The sequence below is a fragment of the Lissotriton vulgaris genome, chromosome 2_1, assembly GCF_964263255.1.
Source record: "Lissotriton vulgaris chromosome 2_1, aLisVul1.2, whole genome shotgun sequence".
In the NCBI taxonomy this organism is placed as follows: Eukaryota; Metazoa; Chordata; class Amphibia; order Caudata; family Salamandridae; genus Lissotriton; species Lissotriton vulgaris.
Window position 1 is genome coordinate 1294152197 of NC_141687.1, and position 27520 is coordinate 1294179716.

A 27520-nucleotide genomic window follows, 5' to 3' on the forward strand; every position below is an offset into this window, starting at 1 on the left:
ACCTTTTATTGCCTTAAAACAAGTACCCCAAGATAAACTCCATTCCATATAGCTGCATTAAGAAAGATTTATAAGTGTGCCCTAGAAATCCATAATACTGAAATCAAGCAAGAAGCCTGGAATGACTTACTTTTGGTGGATGTTCTTAAGAGCAGCACCAGGTTCTGGGAGATAGTAAATAAACCTTTTTTTACTGGCATTAGCCACTCCCTGTTGGAATGCAATATTACAGAAGATCAATGGTCCACTCACTTTAAACTTATTTATGAGGATTAGGTAGACGTGGGAACTCCTACTTTTCCCTCTCAAGGTGTGGGTCCACACAGTTTGGTTTTTAATGAGGAAGAAGTTGGGTTGGCAATTATGGAAATGTTCAGTAATACGGCTCCCAGACCAGAAGCTGTTCCGGCTGACTTATATGAAATGAAGGTGGCATTTTGGGCAAATATTCTAACTAATGTTTTTTATGAGGCAACTCAGAATGGGTTCCCAAGATCTTGGTCCCAATCCACTATTATTTCGGTATTTGAAAAGGGCCAGAGGGGGAACCCGCTGTGTTACAAGCCCATATCCCTGATTGATTCCACTTTGAAAGTAGTGGGAAGAGTGATTCTCCATAAACTAATGGATTGGCTTGAAGAGAGCGGTTTACTGTCAAACCTGCAGTATGGTTTTAGGAAGGGAAGGAGTACAATCGACCAGTGCCTAAACCTACAGTTGTTAGCTGGGAAATACACAGCGGCCAAGTCCGGGATACTACATCTGGCCTTTATGGACCTGTCCTCGGCTTTCGATTGGGTCAATAGATCGAAACTATGGGTATTATTAATTGACATGGGCATGGACTTCTGTATAGTTAACTTCCTGGCGGACTTGCATAGGGACCTCAATCACTTTCGTATTGGAAGAGGCGTCAGACAGGGCTGCATTCTAGCTCCACTTCTTTTCACTCTATATATAAACAACCTGAAAACCGCCCTGTTCATGGCCTGTCAAGAAATACCTCGAGTGGGGCGTGGCCAATCCCAGTGTTCTTATATGCATATGGTGCAGTTCTATTAGCACGCACAGCAGTGGGGCTCCAGAGACTCCTGGATTCTTTTGCAGACTTCATGAGATCCCTGGACTTAAATGTTAATATCTCTAAATTGCACACTATGGTCCTGGGTTAGAGACCTAAAAAGCTTCAAATATTGCACTGCCAAGGGTCTGAATTAACAAGGGTGACCTCATTTACATACTTAGGGGTTCTGTTCGATGAGAAGGGCTTGTGGGTGCTGCAACGGAAAGCAAAAAAGCATGTTATGGCAAGATCTACAGCAGCTCTCCCTGGTTTTGCACAGAGACTCGGGGCTAAGCCAATTAAAGCTATGCTTAATATTTATATATCGAAATGTATTGCCATTTCTAAGTATGGGTCTGCTTTCTGGGGCTATAATCCGGTAGAGGATTTACAAATATTGGAAAATAATTTTTTTAGGGACCTGCTTTCGGTTCCGCAGTCGACTCCCTCATATAGTATTCATCAAGAATTAGACTCTGGCTTTGTATTCGATCTGATAGGTCTGGCTCCTCTTGTATGTTGGACAACGACAGGGCCTAACCCTGAACTGGTGATGAATAGAGAGATCGTCCGGGATGGTTTATCCCTGGATAGAACCAGTTGCATCCTGTGGTTACAGTATGTAAAGACGATAACAACGAAACTAGGACGTCCCGATTTCTTTGACTCTCCAGACAATGTAAGGAAAGAGGATCTATCATGGGTTAAAAACATTCTTTAAATTTTATGTATACTGAGAGAGAGGCAAATGAGATAATGAAACTCATGGTACAAGCATACCTTTTGTTAAAAACATCTCCATCGACATACCCAACCTTAAAAGTCGTGACAAAGTCATACCATCGCTTTCTTTTAATTAGATTCTATTTTAATCTTCTGCATTGTATATTTGCCGAATCGCAGAGTTGGAGGAAGGTGAAAGATTTAGGTCCTTGCATATGTGATATTTTTTCCACGCAAGACACTATGCACTTTATCATGTTCTGTGATAATTTCCATGAAATTCGCAGAAAGTTTTTACTGCCAATATTAAAGGTAAAAGATTTTACTCTGGTCAGCCAGCATTAGTGTACCTTCAGATGTTGAATAACACTTCGGAGATCTTTAGCATTGCTAGTTTTTTATTCGCCGCCGTCAGGGAAAGAAAAAGAAGGCATGTCATGCCCAGTAATGCTGCAGTTCTTTTAGAATTATGTTGAAAGATGTTTTAAAAGTTTGCCCTTTTAACTGTGGTATATTATGACATGAGAGAAGAAGAATTGCTGTTTATGTGTGAGATTTCACAAATATATTTTTGCCTAGATATATACTAATTAAGTTTAATTGTATGATGCCTAAGATTATTTTAAGCATGATTTTTGTCTAATGATGTTATATATTGTATACCTTGTGTACTATTATGATTTTTATTAACCGAATAAAGTGAATTTGACTGACTGACTGTCATACTCTTAAATAATGTTATTGGATGAGTCTACTTGTCTAATTAAAAACAAGAGTGGCAGACCACTGACATAATGTTCTATGGCTGCTTCTTCAGAAAGGTCAACATGTTTCTTGCCTGATCTGGCACATAAGTAGTCAATTGGCAGTACTTTTTTTTATTGAGTGGATTTCCAGCCTTATCATAAATACAAAATAAAAAGAAGCACCTCTTACACAATTACATAAAACAACTCTTGTCCAATATCACCATTAAGTCATAAATATATAGGACAATGAAAGTGCCAGTGTAATGATAATATAGTATTGATCATGAAATCTAAGAAAAAGTGTGAATATGGCCAAATCGAATAGAGCAGGAGCCGAAATTGATTACCTTCATAGCAGCAAATTAATTTACATCATCTTTAGATTCAGCACTACAGTACAGTTGATATAGCAAATACAGGTACAGTACTGATAGCGGGATGCCAAATATAGTGAAAATATCAATAAAAACAACCAATAACATTGATTATATCGACAGCAGCAAATTATTTTACATCATCTTTACATCCACCACTGACGTCCAATTAATTTAAGAACTTCAGTCCCAATGCAGCCTAATCATATTTCTAAAATGAATTATTAGAGAACCCTGACCAAGTCGCTATAAATCTATGAAGGGACCCTATGCAATTAGCGTATGCTTCTTACGAAATATGAGTCTTATCCATCTTTTGTTGCCAATGCTGAATCGAGGGTATCTTATTAGATTTCCAATTCTGAAGGATCATGGATCTGGCCATTGCCACAGCAATAGAGCATACATATTGCTGGTGTTTTCACAAGTGCTGAACCTCTGAAGAACACCCAAAAGAACTAATTTAAGAGAGGGAATAATACGAACTGCCAGTGCTAATGATTGATTGATCCTTTAGAATACGTCCGACCAAAATTTGTGTAGTTTACGACAATTATAAAAGATGTGGTTCTAAGACCAAATCTCTAGATCTTCGCCTCTAAAGCAATACTTAGAGGAAGTCGGAAACAACTTATACAGTATTTTTGGAGTGTAATAAGTGATCCATTTTGACAAGAAGGCCATTCTTTTATAGTTTGCTGCTCGTAGTGCTCTATGGCCTGCTTCGCATATGGACTGCCATTCCTTTTTTTGCTAGCATTGCACCCGGTTTCTCTTAAAAGTTTAGCTAAAAAGTTATCAACCACTTTCTGTTCGCTGAGTTGTGCTAAGCAAGAATACCAATTGCCTACGCCGCTTAAGTCTTGAACATATAGTTGGTTTAAAATCTGAGAGGCTAGATTATTGGTCATTACATAATTTATTTTTAAAAAGCTAGAAATTTGATTAAAGCTAAATGAAAGAGCTGTTAACCTGGCACCCAGCTGTTGGGAAAGCATCTTGTGGGTATTCAAATTTGAGATGTAAAAAAATGCCCCAAACATTCGAAACCTGCCTCTTTCCATAATTGGAGAGCCCCCTGTGAAAGCTGTAGACTAAGAGTGAGACATTCACCAATTTTTTGAATATAAATTATAACTAGGAATATTATATATTTAAAACATTGTTTGGCTATGACAGGCTAATTCCGATATTGTCTTGTATCTCAATTTTTTTAGGCATTTTTAGGGAACGGAAAAACACAGGTAATTGAATTACGCTCTCATTCAGCATAGTATTTAACACCTTGGCTGCTAGGTGTTTTCCCCTCCTGTGCTGGAAATTGCTATTTTACTTTTTTTATGACGAGCTCAGCTCGTCATCAGCACAGCTCAACTGTGCATCATGACGAGCTGAGCTCGTCATGAGCATCGAAAGGGTTAACATACAATAGTCACATTTCGATTCTATCATTGGTAATTGAACCAAAGGGTTCGGTAGTGCTGCCTGATAGTACAGCTCAAAATTATGGAGAGCGAACCCTCCCTGAGTTGGATCGAATTTGTAGAATTGCTAATGATGTTCTGGGCTGTTTCTTTGCCCAGATAAAACTCCAAATTATTTCATGAACCTCACTAAAATATACTTTAGGAATGTTAATAGGGAGGTGAATAAATAAAAATAAAAATAATGGTAGAATTGACCTCTTAACCAAAGAAATAGGGCCAATTAACGCTAAAGGAAGAACTCTTCACTTTTGTGAGTGTCTTTCTGTAATTTAATGTAAATAGGCAATTAGTCAGGACGATAAATTGAGTTATCATCTACACAGTGGCTGTGGTTGGAATACTAGTTAGTAGGGGATAGACCAATTACTAAAAAACCTAAATGTGGTGTACCTTGTAAAAATCCCACCCCAATTAGAGTGGGTCTCAGGCCTCCTCAAGTGATGGTAGAGGGAACGCTAGATTTTAGCATCAATGTGGATGCAGTGATGAAGCTGGGCGACCTACCCTCGCTCTACCAGCTCTTTTTTTGTTTTATATCAAAAAGAAACTGCATACCCCGTTCATATTACATATTACTCGTCACTATGCAAATGGGATAGTGGTGAAAACATGACACAAGGCCAAATCCATAGCTACAAGGAATCCCATTGTTATTTGTGATACCTTCAGCTTTTTACCCAACTGCTCTTCACTGCTGGGGTTTCTTAGCCCATAGTTATAATCTTAACAGCAAACTTTCAAGCACCAGAATTTTAATGTGATGTCAATATACAGACATTCTGTGCTTAAAAAGGTCTGACATAAGTCGATTGAACACATTGCCAATAGGAAGACACTACAGAAGCTTTACTTCTCCTTTTAAATATGTGCTTTATAACAATCACTGGAAAAAAACATGTTTTGTAAGCACTGGAAAACACAGTTTTGTAAATTTTTGGGGTAATCAGCGGAATAAACATTGGTAAGCACTGATTTGAAGAGGTTTTGAAAACACTGAGAAAACCCCACTGAAATTGACAAAATATTAAGACTGAAAACAGGACTGCTTAAGTATGAATGAATTTGGTGACTACATGTGAGGCTGTTAGCTCTGTAGCTGTGAAATCTACAATCATTCTGATTTCCGGGTTCTGTAAAAGTTGAAGTTTGGTAACAAGCCACAGGTATTAAGGAGTTATCAATGGTCAGCCATGGAAGATCATTTAATTTATGTGTGTTTGGCTTGGATTAGTTGATTGATTTGAGCATTAGCTGTCTGTACCACTACCACAGACTGTACTACTGTTTGTACTATTGCTCCTGGTTAGCTGCAACAAATGACTACTGTGTAACAACAAGTGACTACTGTGCAATGTTGATCCTTCAAAATGTGTATTCTATTTACAACATTTCTGATGAATACTCACTCTCCTGGAAGCTCTTCCTGCCCATTTACACCTGACATTTGCAGTAGACTTAGTTGTGAGACTTACTGTTAATTACACCTATGCAGAAGTAGTGTATCAATGCGCATCTAATGCAGATTAATAGTTCAAATTGTCTGTTTTGTTCGTATCTGGCAGGGCCAGACTGAGAACCAAAACCGGCCCTGTCAAAGTGCTCGTCCGGTCTCCGGGGGTTAGAGGTGTGGCTGAGCTGTTTGCCAGGGCCAGTTTCGGCCCCTCAGGAGCCCAAAACCGCCCCCCACCCTGGTAGCCCACTGGGGAAAAGCCTGGTGCCCGCGATGGCCTGTCCGGCGCTGTAATCTGGTTTTCATATCTAGCCTTGTAAGTAATGAAAGGAGTACATCCAACGTTTTATTTTGCTTATGTTTATAGGCAGTAATTCAGAGAACTGGTTTTGTCATATTTTCCATCTCCATTCCCATATCTAGGTGGTTTCTTACGCGAAATGTCAGTTCTAAGGATAGAATCAGAGTAAACTGATTACCACTTAATATTTTTTAAATACCTTAGAATGATGGAAGGGTCCATATCCACAGTGTAAAAGTTTATTGATTGGATATTATTAGGTTGTTTATCATTTTAAGATAGTGGATCCTATTCATTAACAAAGTTGGAAACCTAAACAACGCGGTCTGTTTCAACTTCTTTCTCAGATTATTGACTGGTTGCTATTCACGAATCTTTTTTTCTCCAGAAATAGACCCTAAGGGGGTGATTAGGATGACTTAAGTCCCCCCGCCATCCCTGCGGTGTTGGGACCGGCCGTCAGACATGCGGCGGTACGCCGCAAATTAGGATGCAACCGCCACCCTGGAGGTCGCATTCTGCAGTTTAACATTGCTGCGGGTGCTGCTTACAGCAGCACCGGCTACAATGCCAAATTGCCATGTTGTGCATTTCCATGCACAATGTGGCAGGCACCGCGCGGTGCCTGCCACCTTGTGCATGAAAATGGAGGGGTACCCCTCCCACCCCCAAGGGCCCGCTACGGGCCCCCATTGCAAACCTCCACGGGCCTTTCCATGACGGCGATGCCTCCATGGAAAAGCCTTTCAATCCTAGCATCCTAATATGGATGGCCGTGCCTGCTAGGCTTCGCCACCATATTGTGGCCCAAGTCCGCCTGTCCAGCGATCAGGACGATTGCCAAACGGCGGAAAAGTGGCAGATGCACTTTGCGTCCACCGCAATGCCCCCGCCATTATAATATGGGGGGTAAATCAGGTTTCTATGGAAGGTGGATCTCTGCCATCGTAATCAGCCCCTTACATGTGTGCTTGGCCTGGAATTCTAGGGTTAGGTCTGAAAACCCTAATCATAAAAGAGGCGATATGATACCATTGACAGTGCACCTCTATAATGTCAGTGTAAATGCATGATTTGATAAACAGAATATCTAGCAATAAAAATCAGCAGCAGTTTCGTCAGCAGTTTTGTAGAGGTGTTTCCTGGCGCTTATAAGGGAGTGGACAGAAGGTGAGGTCAAGTGATAAATTAGGAGAAGAGATGGGTTTTCAGGATCTTACGATAAGTGTGAGTGAGGAGTGGTCTCTTTAATCAACAGTGGAAGAGCAGTCCAATGTTTGGCAGCTAAGTAGAAGGTTCTTTCTCCCAATTGGGACTTCTTAACCGAGACACTGTATCATTAACCTTTGGGCATGCTGCCACTTGGTACCCATCTCTTCAATTTGTCTTTTAGGTATATCGGACAGTTCCCCTGAAGGGCTTGCTGAATTACGCAAAGCACTTTAAACAGGATTCGTTTCTCAACTGGAAGCCAGTGGAGCTTTTTCTCGTGCAATGACACATATTCATATCAGTGAAATCCACAGATCATTCTGACTGCAGAGTTCTAGAAAACTTGAGGTTTGGTTTGACGAGAAGCTTATTTGTGATTCTTAAATAACAACAGTAGTCTAATCTTGATCAAATAAAAGCTTGAACCACCATTTGTTTAGCTTTCCCCCTCATAAAAGGTAGAATTTTCTTAAGAATTATTAAGTTAAAGAATCCTGAAGACAATGTTTTATTGACCTGAGTAGTCAACGACAGTTACTCGTTGACCAATATTCCCTGATTCCTGACTGACTCTTTTTGGATGGAGGGCAGCCCAATTTACTAGAGCACCAATTTTCGGACAAGCTGAGTTTGATAGGTCTGAAGATCACAACCTTCATTTTTTAGTATTTGATTTTAAGTAGGGGTGGGCGGCCAGCTACGCTCCGTGCACGGAGTGTGCGTAGTGCCGCCCACTCCGCATTTTGCGGAGCGGGCGTAGCCAGGCGGCACTACGCACGCTCCGCAGACGGAGCGTAGCTGGCCGCCACCCGCCTCCCTCCCGCCCTCCCTAAATACTTTAAATTAAAGGGGACAAATAATTTAAAATGCACTTACCTTGCCCGCCGCTGCCCGCCGCGTCCCCGGGGCTCGCTATCTTCCGTCTTCCGTCTTCTTTATTAATGCGCATGCGCGGGCGGCCGCGCATGCGCATTTTCTCGTGAGAAATGCGCATGCGCGGCCGCCCGCGCATGCGCATTAATAAAGAAGACGGAAGACGGAAGATAGCGAGCCCCGGGGACGCGGCGGGCAGCGGCGGGCAAGGTAAGTGCATTTTAAATTATTTGTCCCCTTTAATTTAAAGTATTTAGGGAGGGCGGGAGGGAGGCGGGTGGCGGGGCTGGCGGCCAGTGGTGTTTGCGGAGTGTGGCTACGTGGAGTGCGGAGGTGGGCGTAGTTTCTCGCCCACTTCGCGTAGCTCCGCGAAGCCCCACTCCGCCAACTCCGCCCAGGGTTAATTTTAAGGAGACATTTTTCTCCCTTTTCACAGTCAGGGAGAGGCACACTTTAAAGAATAAGCTATTCAAAGTACAATTAACATCCAATCAAACCACTAGGTGAGTGTCATCAGTGTACATCACAAATTGATATCAATAAGAGGTAATCAATTTGGCTGGAGGTGTTATAGACAATAAATAAAGTTAGGGTAACTTTGGAAAGTGCTGAATCAAGTTTCACTTTTTGAGTTCTATTAACAATATTGCATTCAACTTAATGCTACACCATCAATACCCATTCTCTGTACTCTGTACTCTGGTGAAAAGCATAGTTTACAAGATAGTATTGCAAGATGCTGATAAATATAACAAGTTGAGCACTCTCATCAAGGATCTACCTGATATCATCAACCATAGCAATCAGGGCTGTCTCTGTGATATGTTGGCCTGAATTCTGATTGCATGGGATCCAGTGAACCGTGGATATTTAAGGAAAATAAGGCAATATTCACATTGTGTTCTAAAATTTAACTCGGAGGGGTAAGGGTGAAAAATTGTCTGAAGTGGCCATGCCCGTTGGTCCTGCATTGTTTTCTTAATACCAGCATTGTTACTGGTTGTAGCAGGTTGTAAGTACTTCACCCAGGTTTAAAGAAAGGTTACATAGCTGGACCAAAAGCGGGGTGAGCATACTGGCAACCATGCACCAAAACATATCTAGACTGGAGTTCCGTAGGTGAACCTGATCTGATGGAAAGTAGTAACTTCAGTAGTGTGATGGGAATTAACCACTTGTCCAAGTAGAGTCTACTGCATGAAGTGTTTCCTCCACTCATTCCTCAGTTGAATTTTCTGGGCCATTAAACGCCTTACAGATCTTGTGAATTTTGTTGCTGAAGAATACAACTAGCTTTTTAAATGTTTCCTCAGTCTTAGATACTAAGAGGTTTTGACGGTTGGGATCCCATACCTGAATTGACTGATTTCAAAATCTCGTTAGATAAATTAGATAATGCAAACATATTTTTCATAGTAAAGTCTTTTTGTTAGTTTCACTCTATTTTTTAAACCTTTGAGAGCTAGCAATTAAATGGCTTACTTTTCCTCAGGGTACTCTTTTCTCCAATCTCTCTCTAAGCACTTACATTTTTTTTGCAATGTATTGACTGAGCTAATGGGACCAAGGAGACAGATGATGATTTTTGTGATACTTTTTAGAGGTGCAATGATATTGAAACCTCCTAAAAGCCATTCTTTAAATGTCATATTGGCCTCCTCCATAGATAGGACGGTCTCTATACTTAGGTCCATCATTGTGTTCTCCAAGTTTGTGGCGAAAAAAGTGACAGTAACTTTTTTCATGCTCGTTACCTCACAGTTAGTAACTTACAGGTACTAGGATGCACAGACTCTATGTTCCAGAAAAAGAAAATAACATAGTGGTTGGTCCTTGCAATGGGTAGACTTTTGATCTATTGACTGTTCTCTTCTGTGGAGAAAATACGGTTGAGCGTGTATCCAGCGCAATGTGTGGAAACAGCTAAAGTGTTTCAGTCCTAACAAACTTCAGCAATCGAGAAATTACTATGAATATGACTGTGCATGTTGTTTTGCCCATAAAATAAAATATCCAAACATTTGTTGAGTTGATTCAACATTTTAAGTATGCGTGCTGAAAAAAAATCTAAACAGAGGTAAAAGTAGAATTTTGGGGTCTGGAGATGACCAGAGACTGTATTATACAAAGTGCCCCAGGGACGCTCCGGGCATGTGCGCCTGCCTTGTGCATCCCTGGGCACTTTGGTATTACAGACGCTTGTGCTGTCCTTTCTGTAATACAGACAGCGGGCGCTCATATAGGGGCACTTGTACAACTGTTTTTAGCAGACGCAAGTGGGAGATTCTGCCCTGTTGCGACCTCTACAAAGGGTTTCATCATGTATCAACCCTATTTTGCGAGTCGATAACCTTGTTACCGACTCACAAAATAGGGCTTTTGAAGTGCTATTAGGATGAGGAGTTTCAAGGGCATCCCTTCCTAGTAGTGAGTCGCAAGGGCATGTATGAGTGTTTTGCGACTAGAATGTGGTCACAAAACAATTGCATTTTACCACCTACTTCAAGTGGGTGTTAAGATACTCGCAAAAGGAAAGGGGTGCCCAGAGGACCCATTCCCCTTTGTGATTATCAGCGAAAACATTTCTTAAGAGCAGGCAGTGCTCCCATGGACCACTACCTACTCCTAAAAAATGAAACTGAAATGTTTCATTTTTGTTTTTGACACGCATCCCGTTTTCCTTTTAGGAAAACGGGCTGCACTGAAAAAATAGAAGGTGCTATCTTTAAAAAGAAAAAAGACAGACATGAAAGTCTGCTGTCCGCAGCAGGCCACTATCCCTGTGTTATTGCCCATTCCCAATGAGTCACCAATTGCTACCTGTCACATGAATATTGATGTGGTAGGTCGAATTGCAAACCCATTAATAATCGCAAAATGTGTCTGAGACACATTAGTACCTTTCCTTTTGCGACTCAGAAGTTGTGAGTCTCTACAATTCGCAAATTGTGAGTTGCAAAAGGAAATGGTCATACATGTGGCCCTTAGTGCCGGTGCTATCACCAGAGGATGTTCCCTCATTTGCACGGGGGCATGGCCCCATGCAAATGAGGGAATTCTTTGCCTCGGCACTCGTGCCGTATCATAGACGCAAGCGCAGAGGCAAAGAAGCTGTCAGGAGGCGCACTAACAGTGCACTATCTCAAAGGTGGTGCACTATCAGTGCACCCTCTGATGGCAGGCCTCTGGAGGGGGGTCCTGTGGACCCCCCCAGGCACCCCCTTGCAGGCGGGTGCAGTCACTCACTGGACCCACCTACAAGGGGATCTCTAATCCACCTTCAAAGTGAGACAGGTTGCTGCCTGCACAATGAAACACAGAGAGACTGCTTCAAAACTGCTCTGTATTGCACTTGAATACGCTGCCCCCCAGGGCAGCACAAGTTTGTGGCTGCCCTGGGGACAGCGCATTCTATGTAATTCCGTGCACACTCCTTGTTATCGCCAGCACACCTTTTTGGGGAAATACTTCCCCAGAATTGTATGAAAGCCTCTGGTGATTAAAAATAGGGCCTTATGGTTATTAGATCGCATTTGTCCTTACTCATACTCACACGTAATGATTTATAATTAAAACTCTTTCCCCCCTGCCTTGCCTTTAAGTCCGATAACTCTCGTAGCGAGCTGGCTACAATGAGGAGAGAAACCTTCTATTTATAGGTAAGTTTTTATATTTCCTGAAAGAAATCCACCCTTTTACCTCTCGCCATTGTACGAGGCTGGAATCTTTCTCTTCCAATTAGAGCTGAAGGGTATTGTCAGAGCATTGTCAAGAACTTTGAAAAAGCTTTCATCTGTGGGGCACTCGTCCTGCGCACTGAATAGCGCGCTTTGATTCTCAGCCAGGAACCTTTCACATCCACCGCATTTCAAAAGAACAAATATTGTGTTTCTCGCTCACTGCTATGCTGGGCATAAGCACACCTCGTTCAAACTCCTGTCATGTTCGGGCTTGTGCTTCGTATATGCATTGCTGGCTATGTCATTTAGCATCCATAGTCGTCCATGAAAGATATCAGCACGCTAAGATAACTGGTCTGGGTCTATGAACCTTTCAAACTGTTGGTGCTACAGGGCTTGGAATAAAAAAGACGCGCATCGCTGCCAGCGAGGATGCCCGCTGCGGGCCAAGCAGCGAGCACTTCCGCATTCTGGTTGGCAGATGAAGATATATTCTGTGCTACAGTACCACACAATTTAGCTTCACGTAAAAATAGATACATTTGAATAGGGTGTACGGGGTGATAACGATTTGAGAACTCATCTTTTATGCTGAAGATTTCTGGCCAGCTTTTCATAATGCGAGTTTATTCATCTTTAGGAAGTGTGGTTTTTGATGCAGTGTACTCAATAACAAGGTTTCCCGCTTTAGTGCATGGAGCGATCCATGCCTGTTGATAACGTCTGAGCAAACTATGGAGGCAGCAACTTTAGTAGTGGTAGTGATGTCATTTAAATGAACACATAAGACCAGAGACCTAATAGGCGACCTGCAGTCTTATATGTGTGCAGTGTACTCAAATCACGAAAATACACAAATCCTCCAGAAATACCAAAATGGGTGAGTTTTGTAACCATGCGTGGGGTTTTCGTGTGAAAACAACTTTAAACATGGTCAATGCCATTCACTATGTTTAAAATGAAATAATGGATTAAAGAAGAAAATGTTACTCCTACATTCAAAAGTAAGAATCATTCCAATTTCAGATGGCCGAACATCAAAATGTAACATACCACACGTTGAGGTCATTATAATAGATGTGGTGTTAATGTTTGTAGCATGTCTTCACACATTGTCTTCAGAAAGTGCAGCAGCCAAAAAAGTGAAGTAGTCAGTGAAGCAGGTGCTGCTCATAATTTTGATTTCCTTGATTCTCTTGGATACAGCACACCTTTTGTGCAAAAGTTGTCACAAGATGTCCTACTAGCCTTATTTTCTACCAAAGATGTGCCCTTCACCTTTTGAGCATTTCACGGCGCTAGTGTGTCTAACACAAAAACAAGCCAGAGACAGGAGCAGAGAAGGTGAAATCCAATCTAGTCTGACCGACGTTCTTCATTCGCAAATCCTGGTCCGCATGGAGACCATTTGGTGGCAACATTAAAGAATTTGGTTTCCAGAATTTCCCGAGGTCAGTCCCATTCTTTCTTAGCTGTGAGGTCTAACAAATTACACTATTTACAATCCATGACTCGTAGAGGTCTTCCTCCACGTGTCATGAGATGATAGGTCAATTGGTTGATAAATTGCTTAGTGGTTGATCGCCAATTTCTTGTTGGAATCTAAAGGGGTGTCCGTTTCTGCAGGCTGTTTGAGGCAAATTACAGCTGCCTGATTTTTAAGTATTTGCAGTTAGTCTTTGATGGTCCTGGATAATGATGGTATAGTAATCTACATAAGCCTTAAACAGGGTTAATTTCTGAAACGTCGCATGACGAATTTGGAGGAGTGAAGCAGTTTTCTGGAGTATGGATCTCTGCTCATGGCATGTATGTAACTGGGCAGTTTCCTACATGTTGGAAATTAGCCTCTATCTGCCCCTATTAAAAAAAAATACTCTGGATCCTAAGGATCCGAACAATTTCCGCCCCATGTCTAGGCTACCACTACCAGCAGAACTGATAGAAAAAAATATGTACACACAACTCAGTGCCTTTCGAGCAGAGACACAAGCTTTGGACTCTTCCTATTATGGCTTTAGGGAAGGCCACAGCACTGAGACTGCCCTCATCAAGGCCACAGATAAGATCAGGGGAGCTGTGGATCGGGGGGGGGGGGCAATGCAGCTCTGGTGTTGCTGGATCTGTCCGCTGCCTTTGATACGGTCCATCATGATATTTTGATGGACCGTCTAAAGGCATGCAGGGTCCTTGGGAAAGCTTGGGACCTTTTAAGATCCTTTCTATCAGGCAGAAAACAAATTGTGGCACTTGCTTGACGATCATCAGTTTAAAACTTTTGTACTGCCCTGTGGGGTTCCACAGGGCTCTTCCCTTAGTCTCATGCTTTTTAATGTTTATGTTTCCTCCCTGGCGCCTATTGTTAGGGCGTTTGGATTTGGCCTGACATCATATACGGATGACACCCAAATTGTGGTGTCTCTGCTACCTGGTGAGGAGGCAGGTTTAGACAGTTGATTCCAAGAGTGTATGTTATCAGTGGGGAGTTGGATGGCAGAGAACTGCCTAAAACCCAACACTGGTAAAACTGAGGTTATGTTGTTTGCTAACAATTTTAACTTCTGGACTCCAAATTGGTGGCCAGATTCGATGGGTTCTCTCCCCTCGCCCACTAATAAGGTGAAAAACCTGGGTGTGATAATGGATGAGGCTCTTACCTTTAGTCAACAGGTTAATTCTGTGGCATTTAAAATCTTCTATGTGATCAAAACAATCAAGAAACTACTGCCGTTCCTGCCCCCGAGCAGCCGGCAAACAGTGATCGCGACTCTCGTAATGTCGGGATTGGACTACTGTAATAGTTTGTACCTCAATGCTCAACAAAGGCTCCTGAATAAACTTCAATCACTGCAGAATGCAGCAGCCAGACTGCTATTGGGCACACCTAGGTTTGCGCCCATTACCAAGGAAATAAACAAATTGCACTGGCTACTGTTAAGGAACCAAGTTCACTTCAAAGCCCTATGTCTAGTTTTTAAAGTGCTGCATGGCTCAGGACCTGACTATTTAAAACAGTATTTCCACTGGTACACACCGAAAAGACCACTTTGTTCATTAGGGGCTAGGCTGGTCTCAGTGCAACGCATAAGAAAAAGTTTGATGGGGAGGCAGAAGTTTTACCTACAGTGCGGCCAAAGCCTGGAACAACCTGCCGTTCAATTAAGATGCATCACAAACCTCTTAGCTTACAGAAAAAGCCTTAAGACCTGGCTCTTTGTCCAATAAACTTCTTCCTTTTTTGCCACAGGAGATGTAACTAGCCTGAGGACACCTCTGGGTAACAGCTGCGCTGTATAAATATCATTAACATAACATTAACATAACTCATTAACGCCGTTGACCACCGTATTGACCTGGGACATCAACAAGAGCTGAGAATTGAAATTAATTCTCTCGTCTCTTCCTTCCTGTGAGGTAGATAGTGGCATTGCTATGCTCTTAGGCCAGTTGAAAGATAGTGTGCTTGTCCAGCTCCTCCAGCAACTAAACCTCAGTCTTTGCTGAGTTCCTGTAGAGGAAACTTATTCATTCAGTGGAGCAAATGTCCAGGAAGCAGTAGCTGTGTTCCTGATTTATTTTCCAGTTAGAAGTGCATAAGAGTTTGCCAGGTAGTGCTCAGAGTGTAAATTTTGAAATGCAGAGAGGTGACAACTGGAGTACACCACAAAGTTATAATACGTGAGGACGATACCACGGACCCGATCCAAAACTGACGCCTTTTATTAGAGTGAATGTATTTCATGTATTATCTGAATCCTTTCTATTCCTTTTGACCAGCTCCATAGAAATAATGCTTCCTAACTTGGTAGTCGTGAAGTTTCCTAACATTGGGCCTCACGTACAAAGGTGTCTCACAGTTGCCGAAGCATTGAGTATGTAACTGCACAACACCTTTTTGCAAAGTACCGAACACTTTTGCAAGTTGTACAAAGCCCTGTTTGTGATTTGGTAAGCTATTACCGAATCACAGATTGGTTTTGTGAGTCGCTACTAGGAAGGGGTATGCCAACGACATCCCTTCCTAATAACGAGTTGCAGGAGCATGTATGAATGTTTTGCGAATGGAATGCAGAAAACGAGCTGCTTCCAAAATAAAAAAACTGCTTTATTTAAAAAGCAGTCACAGACATGGTGGTCTGCTGATTCCAGCAGGCCACCATCCCTGTGAGTGCCAGCCATTCTCCCGTTGGGAATCGCAGCTAGTGTAGAAACACTGTTGTACATAGCTGTTTGCGATTTTCTAATAGCGAATTGCAAAAATTTGCTATTAGGAAATCCAAACTGAAGTTTATGTACATCTGGCCCTTTATGACTAACAAAAGGCCTTTTGCAACCCGTTCAACATAGCAAATAGGAAGGGGTCTTCCCCTTCTATTGTTGAGTCACAAGATAAAGTTTTAAAGTTTTGTGACCATAACTCCAGTCAGAAACTATTGATGTATTACTAACACCCAAGTTAGGATGACAAGAAATTCACAAATGGTAAGCGGTCTCCAGGAAGATCGAGACTGCTGGCCTTGAATGGAGCTGACTGAGTCTCTTTGAGGTGGATGAACTGCTTTTAAAAAATCCTGCTAGGAATGTAAATGCACAAATGTAGGCATGAAGGCCTCTGGACCCTCGCGGGTCTACACCTCTGCATTCGCAGGGCATTGCAGAACAACCCCAGACTCATTATTATTCACTAAGTAGGAAGTGTTGCGACCTCCTGCAGAGCCACAATGTGACTGATTAGTACATCAGTGTGTTAAACCACCCAAGGCATTCCGACTTAGCATTTCGTACATCTGGCCCTAAGCTCTCTCTACCTCTGCTCCTGTGATTACAAAGAAACATTTTCAAAAATGTGAGTGAACTTTAACTTGAGAAATATTGAATTCACATGAGCATGAGACAGCACAATTGTGAATTAATATAATTTCTGCATGAAATGTGGTAATAGAGAAGATTAAATAAAAGTTATAGGGGCACAGTACACTTGGGCTAAGATAACTAATCAACACCCTTAATTGAGACATTTTAAATTCACATTTCTTGTTAGGGCCCAGTTACATAAACATGAACATATGGAGTGTTCATTATACACTGGTTTATTATACCAAGGAGTGTACCGCTGGTACAAAGCATAGCAACACATATTCTCTAGATATAACACATTTTCACGAGATTTACATCTGTTAGCCTCATGTTTGAGTTCTCAAGATGTTCAATGGTTCTGAATGTAGGTTGCACCAAATTGCAGATAGCACAAACAGCTATTAGCACACTTCAGCGGACCAGGCGGGGAAAAGCGGTGGGGCGGTGGGACCGGGTTGGGGGAGATTCGACTGACGACCACGAGGTAAAATTAAATAAATATTTATTTTTCCCTCATCTGTCAAAATCTGCCCCACCCACCTGGCCCCACTGCTCTTACCTGCACGGGTCGCTGCTGCTAGCACAACACATCCACTGTCTGATTCCGCACTATCTCGTCGGGGGCACTCATAGCAGAACTGATTAGGCAGACAGTAGTGTAGACCCATGATAGTCCCCTGGGCTTTGAGAGAGGGATAGGGGATCAAGAAAAAATGTGTATTGCTGTTTAGTTTAATATTTACATTTGTGAAAGCAAATATAGACATACGGGTTGTTCAAATAAGTGCAGAAATGTGAATATAATTCCAATTCATAAATCAATTCAGACGAAAATCTTGACAAGACAGTAATGCCAACAACCAAAAGAACAACCCCAGCATTTGATTAACATAGTAAACAGCGGCAGCCTGTGCAAGTAAGAGCGGTGGGGCCAGGTGTGGGGAGGGATTTTGACAGATGGCCACAAGGGAACATTATTTATTTCATTTTCCCTCGTGGTCGTCTGTCGAACCCCCCCCCCAACCCAGTCCCACCGCCTCACCGCACTTACCTGCACGGGCCCCTGCTGATAGCAATCCTTTCAATTTATTGGAATAGCTATTCGACATAGGCAAATGTTTGTGAAAATGTCCATGAGAACAGAAAAGGAGTGATTTGGAATTCTGGCATCAAATAAAGTCCTGGTACCGTTAAGCAACATATGTTAATAGGACCTCAATCTGTGACTGGGCTGGAACCTGACCAGCAACATATATGAATGCATGCACAATCATTTACTCTCCATCTTTATCTGATGAGTCAAATGGAATGATAACTAATTGAGTAGATATTAAAAATGTGATCTGAAGATTTCACCCTTCTGCAATGTTCTTCTTGAGACAAAGATTAACTGGCCTAGTGACTCTAGTGGTCATTCACTAGGACTCTCACTCCAGATGTGGTGTCCCTGAAGTAGCATGATGCAATATTGCACAGGCTCCTGCTCAAAATGTAGCACCCCTGAGCTGGATCCGGACTTATATGTCAATTTTGGGTTTTGTTTGCATTTTGTTTACCAACCCTATTGCCTTTTTTGTACAATGAGGAAGCATTATAGTTCCAACTTTTCTGTACCTCAATATGAAGGATGTGTGACAGGTGCTTTGCTTTTTGCTTTACTGTTTTAGCATACTTTGATTTGATTGGGTTTATTTCATTCGTACAGCTTCAGGATGTGTTAGGAATTATTGTATCAGTTGACTTTTGTTATTACAATTGCTTACACCTTCTGTTGAGTCAAATGCACTTTGAAGAAATTGTATGTAGCATCATAGCCCGCTAATGAGGGTTATACCAGTTATATAAGGTCCTGAGCCGATGAGGCCCAAGATATATCTCAAGGCAGTAAGATTTTAAGGCTATTAGAATATTCCACCTACTGAGGGTAGAATGTTCTAAACCAAAAAGAGAGAAACACAACAACAATCATATGAATTTTGCACCTGTCATTTTTATCTCTGAGCTCTCAACAATTTAATGATGCTTATATATATTTGTGCCACTGTTCTTCAACTGATATTGTTTGGCTCCAAGAGTGGAATCTTATCTGAGCACATCCCTTTTAAGAGTTTGTATCATTAATTACATTCAGCTCTTTCACCTTCATGCACTATATTTCTTCCATCTAATCCCCTGTCCAATCTGTCCTGTGCACTAAAACTGGTCCTTTAGGAGTCAAAATTCTATATTCTCATTTTATATTAAAGTATGCTCCCAAGAATTACTTAGAAACTACCAAGACACTCTTGTGGCAAATTGATGCTATTGCCCCAGCAAAGAAGGTAGGTAGAAGCCATATTTCCTCTTCTTCAACAACCCCTCTCCCTGGCCCAAAATATTCTTTTGCTCCTTCTCAAAACCCTGAACTTCATAGGGACTTTGACAAATCATCATTCTAATTTGATGTCTCTACATCTATTTTCAAGAATGGGAAAATTACACCTCCTTTGGATGATAACCTTATACTTTTTTATTTCTATTTCTTAATGTTCAATAATATGTGGAATGCTCAAAAACCTTCTAGCCAGACTCCTCTAAAGCCTGGTGTCATGTTGACATACCATACCATTGCATGTCATTACTCTAGGATATTTCCTTACCTTCTCCTAATACTGCCACTTCTTCACCTCTCCCTGTGACCGGGGCTATTCTAATACTCACTGAGCACCCTCTGTTTCTTCACTGTCTGATCGAGCTCATTCCTCATCCTATGTTACTCAAACACCCCCTTGTTGTCTAATATTCTAGTAGCTTCTTCGAAATTTCCTATTATAATTCAGGGATTTGTGGATTATATTTATTTGGTCATATTCAGCAAATAAAACTTCCCCCTTTCATCTCTGCCAGTGTCCACTTTCTCCTTTTCACATCCTATCCAATTTTTGTCAGTCTCCTGGAAGAATATATTTTTAATACTACAAAGTCTGGCACCTTCATCAATGTTACTAATAAATTGAATTCCCAAAATTGTTTGCTCATATCATCAGATTTTTTCTGCTTGCTAACAAACTGGATGTGGTTATGAAGGGAATAATTCTAGTCTTTGATGATCATTCTCAAATAACAACAACTCTAGACACTGTCCAATTTTGTTAGACTTCACCTTGAATATATTACCTCCACTGCTGCTATCTTTGTCTCGTCTCAAACTGATATGGCTATAACAATGCCCAAATCCAACAGGAAGGAAGCATTTCTAAGGGATTGTTATTAATAGGGACTCAAATCTAAAAGTGGAGTGAAGCGCAGGGTTGCTGGAAAAATGTAATTGTTCAGCCACAAATTATTCCACATATTCATGGATTAACTGCTTTTTCCATATAATTCACCCTTCGATGCATAATTTGCAGATTTGAAAATTTGCAATTGTCATTTTTGCACTGAAAGCTGCAAGCTGGCCCATCCAGTTTCAGGAGCAGTCAAGAGATGGGCAGCACTCCAAAGACATATGGTGGGACCATTGCAAAGCCATTGATGAAGGTGCAGAGTTGCCATGTATAAGCAATCGGAGTCCACCCTCCATCAATGACGCAACAGCATAGTGAAACCTCTGCTCAGGTGAGGAGCCCAGAGACTTACTAAAGCCAAAACCTAGTGCAATGGACTAACAGCCCTGAAGCTGGCCAGAAGCTTACTAAAGAGTAAGGGCCTTATTATGAGTTTGGGGGTCCGTGGACCACCATCCCGGCAGTGGAGGTCTGATGACGGTGAGCTGTCTGCTGTATTATGAGTTGGGCAGGTTGGCTTTGCAAAGGCGGCGGCTGGACCACCAGCACTGCCAGCACACCGCTGATGGCCAGGGTAGCGGGTGGGGTTAGGTAGCCTCCGTTGGGCAGTACAGAGGCGCTACACCGCCGTCCGTGTTACGAGTTGACTTCCCCACAAGACGACCATGGCAGTCGGACCTCTGCCCAAGTCGGTGGAAACAAAGGACTTGGGGTGCATATTCACCCCTTTCCAGTTCTTCCCAGCAGATTTCAACATGGATCCATTTCTCCAGATCCCCCCTACAGAGGAACATCTCCACCCTGAGGAATACAACCCTGTCTTTGGCGAAATACAGTTAAGTGCTTTCATTCCATGTACCCATTACCGGGTCTGCCCACATATGGGTCAGACTCCGGCAATGAGTAGGTGTTTTTTTCTACAAATATCATGCATAGGCATTCAACAAATTTGCAGTCAGAATGTACACACAGGCATCGATATATATATGGAAATACATTCCCTACTGCCACAAGTTTCTCAGCCCCACCGACGGCCCCTCGGGAAACTCATAATATGGCAGCTGCAAGGCCACATGTGCAGCTGTCTCCTAGTGGTCAACGATGTGCTCCTTCGGCGGTCGGACCGCCGAACTCTTAATAAGGCCCTTAGAATGCCATTAGAGCCAGATACAGGGAACCAGCTATATCAACTATTATTCTAGCTTCTCTGTCTGACCAAGCTAACGTGTACATCACTGAAGCCATCGACAGTGACTTGAATGATATCCTGGTTAGCTATAATTGATTGCTGACAAGGCCTGTCTGAATGCTCTGTGTTGCCTTGTGTGGACTGCCACCCAAATTCTCTGCGGCTTGGGTCAGCGCCCTAATTAAAGACCGGATATCAGTTCATCAACCCCAACTGAATATAATAAAAGCATGAAAACAATCAGTTGGGCATCCTCACCATGTTGACCCCATCCTGAGATGGAGTTTCTTTCGTGCCACTAAAAGGTCCACTGGAAAGATAAACACTCCCTCGAGTTTTGAAAGAAGTAGGGTGAGCCCCTTACTTATGCTACATTGTAAATACCCTGGCCGTTTATTGTCACCTTTGTTACCACAGTAACGCACGGCTGTCCTCATTGTGTAACGTTTTTGTTTGTGTTTTACAGAAAATTATAACATGCATTTTTAAAAATGGCAATTTCTATTAACTTAGATTCACATAATGAACTCATTTGGATTCCAAAAACGTGTACTTGTCAATAGAAACCCATAAAGAAGTTCCTCACGATCGGTTTGCCCTTTTTAAAAATAGAATAAGACTGCTCATACATTCACTTTTTATGGACTCATTTCTTATCCAGCGAAGTCTCAGGAAGACGAGTGTATTTGTTATTCAGTAGAAAAATAAGAAAAAAGATCATAACTTTCTTCCGATGTGTATGGCACTTTTATAAGAAACAAATCTGTAGTAACGTAAGACACGGTCTAGTGTCTCAGCATGATGTAAGCACACTAAACACCCACCCACCACCAGGCGTCATTGGTCAGATGACCCTGGCCAATAAAAGGGACTGAGTGCACGTGCTCAGGGCCCATTACCTAACCCTCACTCTGGTGTCCGTGTCTACTTATTCAGATTAGCATAATGAGGGCCTAGCGCCCCTCACCCAAACCTTACAAAATCTAAATATAGTTTTGAACAAAGAGGCTTACACCATTATGATGCTAATTACTGGAGTGGTTGTTTTGGGCGCTTAGTCAGAAAACGTTAATAGATAGAGCACTATCATGGTGAAGCTCCGTTTTTCAGCGGCTTCATTTGTCGCGACAGGGAGAGCAGCATCACTAGTATACACAACACAGCCGATGTCATTGTAGTTTCCCTTGGGTCGGTGAGCAACCAACGGTGTGAAAGTTTTGTGTAAGGATCCCAGATCTCCTTTACTATGTACTCTGTATGTGTGTGATAAGGTTCCTAGCTGTGCTAATGGAGACGCAATCAATGTGTTTTCTCTGTTGCTGACTGTATTGCTTATTTCTTATTCTACCTGTCTCAAAGACGACTGTAAGTTATCTTCTTCTGAGGGTGGGATTCAGTTTTGCCCAACAGCAGCATGTGAGAAAGTGATGGCATCGCATACACCATCCATGAGTCATTGGTGATATATTTTCTCACTAAGAGGAGGATGAGAGGATGATTCTTTTAGGCCAACCCCACCAAACGTTTGTGAGGTGGCTCTGTCTCTTCAGACTATTGCTTTGCTGCAGTGGCACTGTAAGATCTGGCCTGCAGGCTAAATGGAGGCCATACCCTAAGACTTTCATAAGTGCTGTGTGAGCACATCCAGATCTCCCTGACGGAGCTCTCAGGACTTTAGTCGAAAGAATTGGAGCATGGTAAACAGAAACATGAACAATAAAGGTTGGAGACCTGGAGCAGACTGCGCCTGATCATAAGGTGCTGAATTGTCTTGAAAACAATACAATGGCTCAAATGAGCTATCTTGAAAAATTGTTATAAAGCACTGGTCCCAGAGTAAATAGATGTACTACTGAAACAAGAAGCAGATGATCTGAAGGAGGAAGGCCCGGAAGCAGCAATGAGGAATTTTAAAAGGCCTTGTCTAAGAGCAGATAACCACAATTTTGAAATATAGTAGCACCAAGACATTCTGGGTGGAGGAATTACCAGGAATATTATGTGCCTTCTTATGTGGCCCATCTTAGGGCCAAATATACTTCTCTGAGTGCCATACCTTGTAAGAAACCCGGCCATTAGTTGTACAAGAGGTGAAACATGTGCAAGTAATAGATCCACAATTACCCCCTCACAGTGAACCAAGCACCCCATTACATCGCTTGACTCTCTCAGGGTAGTGAAGCAGGGCAGTCCAAGGCCTACTCCGTGGAGGTGGTGTCGGCTAATAATCACCATTAGATGGCACGCAATAATGACACTCAATCAATGGTTGTCTAGACTATGCTTTTTCTTTAGAAAAGGAAAATTACATTTATTACACACACTAATTAATAATATGCAGTAGTTTACAAATATACTTAAGGCTGGTCTAAATACCTTTGATGAGATTTCATTTGACCCCTAAAAGGTCATGATCCCCAAAATCACAGCACCCACTCACATACAATGTAGAACATAACCATATAGGAGGGTGTCAATTTAAATCAAACAGGCCCATTGGGTTTATCAATGTTACCGCACTTAAATACCAGATTCACATGTTATAATGCATCATCCTATCACTGACATCAGAAACTATAACCCATCTGAAGTCATTATAATTAGTATAGCATTATAAACATCTGAAATAATAATAATTAATAAATCACTTCAACTTTTCATGAAAGAAAATCAGTACTGTCAAAAATAACAAATACAGCATTGTAAAACCATATTATATGTGTCTACTTCTTTCTTTAACCAACTTAGGCCATAAAGCCTGAAGCCATGAAACCAACTATTAGAAATTGCTACACTCCCAGGCTGTAGAACAAAAGTTCCATCCTGGGGGTGCTTAACTTTGGGCTGAAAAGCCTTTGGGATCATAATTTCTTGGACCCTGCAAACGTATGGTCACTGATTGATTGGTTAATTTCCTGGGGGGATGCTGAACATCATGAAGCCCACCACACTTTCTTGAGAACATTGATACTGCCCCCTACTCTCCTGGGGCAACAATGTGAGCCTGCCACTGGCAGCTCCCCGTCCGCCTGGCCCCCTTTATTGTTGGGGCAGGAACCAGCAGCTTGTTTCTTCCCTGCACATTCCATGCAGGCAGGGTATTCTTTGCATGGTGATAGCTTCGCTCCCCTGAGAAACGGGCCCTGGGATTGGGGGTGAGCCCATCACCATTGGGCGAACATGATTCTGCTCTCCCTTATTGGTTTCTCATTAGGGGTTCAGAGATAGGGTCCTTGCTCAGGAGGGGGATGCAATGACTTTCACCCTTCTACCTTCTTGGCTGGGGCTTGAGATAGGGTCCTGAGCCCTCCTGTGCACGAACCAACCCAGGGTTTGGGGTCCCCGGACCTCAATAGCAGTGGGGAGGGACATCACACATGCTCCTCGACCAGGCGTATTGTTAATTTATCTTACATCAACTCCAGGGCACTGGTCTGGTTTCTTCCAAGGTTTCAGGCAAGTTTCAAGTGCTCCATTTTGTCGGCTGGGGCCAAGGGTTAAATACTTTTCCTGTACATATCTAGGGCTCCGTTGGGCCGAAGTTGACAATCTTGGACTCATTGTGCTCCAAGTGGAAAATCCTAACCAACTGGAGCCTTTCTAACAGGCCTCCTGACCTCTACAGTTGTACACTTTGCAGGTGGCTGGTTTCGCTGGCTCCCTGTTAGCCTTTCTCCTTTTCGTTGTCCTCAGGTGATTCTCTCCTCTTACTTGGGTGTAGAGGCCCAGTTCTTCCTACAACTGGTCCCTAGGAGGTGTAAAGGGACCTGCTTCACTGGTCCTGGAGAGACCCACTGGTTCTATGGACAACTGTAGGCAGAGTCCTTAACCTATTAGGGCATCTGGGGGCTAGTCCTTCCAGTTGTTCATTGTGTTGATGCCAACTAGTACCAGTATCCAAATTGTTCATTGTGTTGATGCCAACTAGTACCAGTATCCAAATCCAACAGCAACAACTCTCACTTGGGAAAAAGTTTTTAGAAGGAGGTGGACATTTCTAGAAGCCAGGAATCCCTGGCCAATCCCAGGGTGCCACATCACTGCATACCCCTTGTCCCAACCCTCATGCACAGCATGCTGAGATAATCCAAGATGGCACCATCAAGAAGTGACTCTTCACATCTCCTCTGGGGGGCCTCAGCTCCTAGATGACTTCACGGCCAGGGACTTTCCCACGAAAACTTCAAAGAGGAGACCCCTCTTGTGTTGGCTCCAGAGGATTTTGTTCATTGAGCTTGGGCTGTTCCAACACTGGCACAGTGTGACAGTTAAATACAGATGCAGATTGTCTTCCCCACCCATTCATACTCAGGAGCTTAGTGAAGCACTGTTAATTGCTCCCTTTGTGGGGGAGGCCTTTGTTCCTTCTGCTGGGGAGCAGTGTAGTTAACGTGGCCCAGCAGTTTGACAAAAGACCTGAGTTGAGCCAGAGAAATATGGATATTCTGGATGACCTATAAGGTGCACCGATATCTGCTTGGGCCTTGCATAATCAAACTTTGTGCACGTTACACCCCAGTCTGATATCTTGCTGGACTTTGTAGACCAAAGGGAAATGAAACAGCACTCAAAGGCAGGCTTCCCCCTCTGTATGTACAAATATGTCACTGCATACAAAACAGTAAATCACACTGACTTTACCTATGAGTGTCCACTAATATTATAAGGCCTACCCCAGGTCAATATCTAACTCTGCTGAGTCCCCTCTGCATAAGCCTTCCTGTCGGCAGTTACTGTGCTGTACATGACGATAGTCTCACATGTGCTGTCCTCACACGTGTGTGCACATGTTTATGTGTAACCAGCCAGGTGCCCCTTACACTTGCTGCACCTAAGTGGCCTTATCGTAAAAGCTGGGCATGGGTGGTAAACTCACGCAGTTCATTTACCATGAGAGGCTTGTCCTGTGATCAGTAAAGTGAGAAACCCAGGTGGATTTAACGGGAAGAGCCCATTTTGACACACACCTAAATCAAAGTGTTAGGAAAATACAATGTGAGTGTTTTGGAATGAATTTGTTTGATAACAGATGAGATCAATTGTCATAAGCATCCTAGCCCACTGATTGCACTCTATGAGGTGAACCATCTTTGACTAAGAAGCAGCCCAGAAATTGAAGTCTGCATTACTGCTTCAGCCACAAATCCTCAAAGGGGAGTCTTTGAACTCCTCCACATCAGTAAAAGCTATTGATCTCTTCTCTGATACCAAAGACTATCTTTGTAAGAGCCCTGGTCCTGATTATACTGGATAAGCAAGTCCAGCGAAAAAACATAGAAATGACTACCCTACTTCCCCTAAGGTTTAGGAACCAGTATGGTAACTCCAACTTGGAAATGAGCCTGGCATAATGGCTGTCAAATGGTAGAATGGTAGAATGGTGGAAACATAATCATTCCTAAAGAGAAAAAGTAAACTTACACCAACCGGCTCACTCTTGACAAAACATGGCTTTCTAACTCTTTCCATGGACCCGTGTTCTTGAACTGCACCTGTTGTGAGAAACCAGGATATTGTCGTGGGCTTAATATTTGGACCTCTTGAGGTCCACATATCTGCAGTAGGAAGGCCTTGTGTCTATCATTTCAAACTTTTCCAGAGAATCCTGCTTTTTCTGACCATACCCACCACATGTCGTCTACAATAGGATTTTTCTTTTTTCTAAAGTCAATTAAGGAACTGCCATTTATTAGGGTCTTATCATTCTGGCTATTTCCTGGCCCTGAAAAATCCAGTATTCTGCAGCTGGAATTGCACTCAAGGTAAAGCGATTGGATCACATATTGCTAAAAATGTTTGATTTCCCTACCTTCCAAATTCAGATGTGTATCCTTTTTAAATCCCTGTGTTGCACATAGAGCCTTTGATGACTTGTGGCTGCATTTTCTTAAAGGGAATTCTGGAAAGAGCAGCATCCACTTGCACTGAGATCTGAGTTTTAGTTCCTTGTGTGGCCCCTTCTTTTCACCATGTGCTAGACGCAAAATATTTTTCATAGCCTGTGAATTTTTCATTGTAAAGCCACTCATGTTGTGCTATACTGCCTTTTTCCTGCTTATACACATGGTGCTTTTTAGCCTGGTACTTGTGATGAAGATAGCATGCCCACTGCGTCCCAGCTATCATCAAGTGACATACTGATGGCTGAAAGTTTGTGAAATTGTTGTTTGATATGGATTTTTTCAGGTAATTGTTAAAAAGAACGCAAAGAAAAAGGTGCAAGAACGGCAATATGAAATACCATGAAAGGGTTCTATGATCTGTCTCAGAAGACACATATGCAATGGCAAAGTCAG

General features: G+C 42.4%; 1 protein-coding gene across 1 annotated transcript in view; it reads left to right on the forward strand.

Moving 5' to 3' along the window:
- The window catches only part of GPR39 (G protein-coupled receptor 39), a 1208112-nt gene that overhangs the window by 895663 nt on the left and 284929 nt on the right, over positions 1 to 27520 (forward strand). The gene's annotated exons all lie outside the window — the stretch shown is intronic.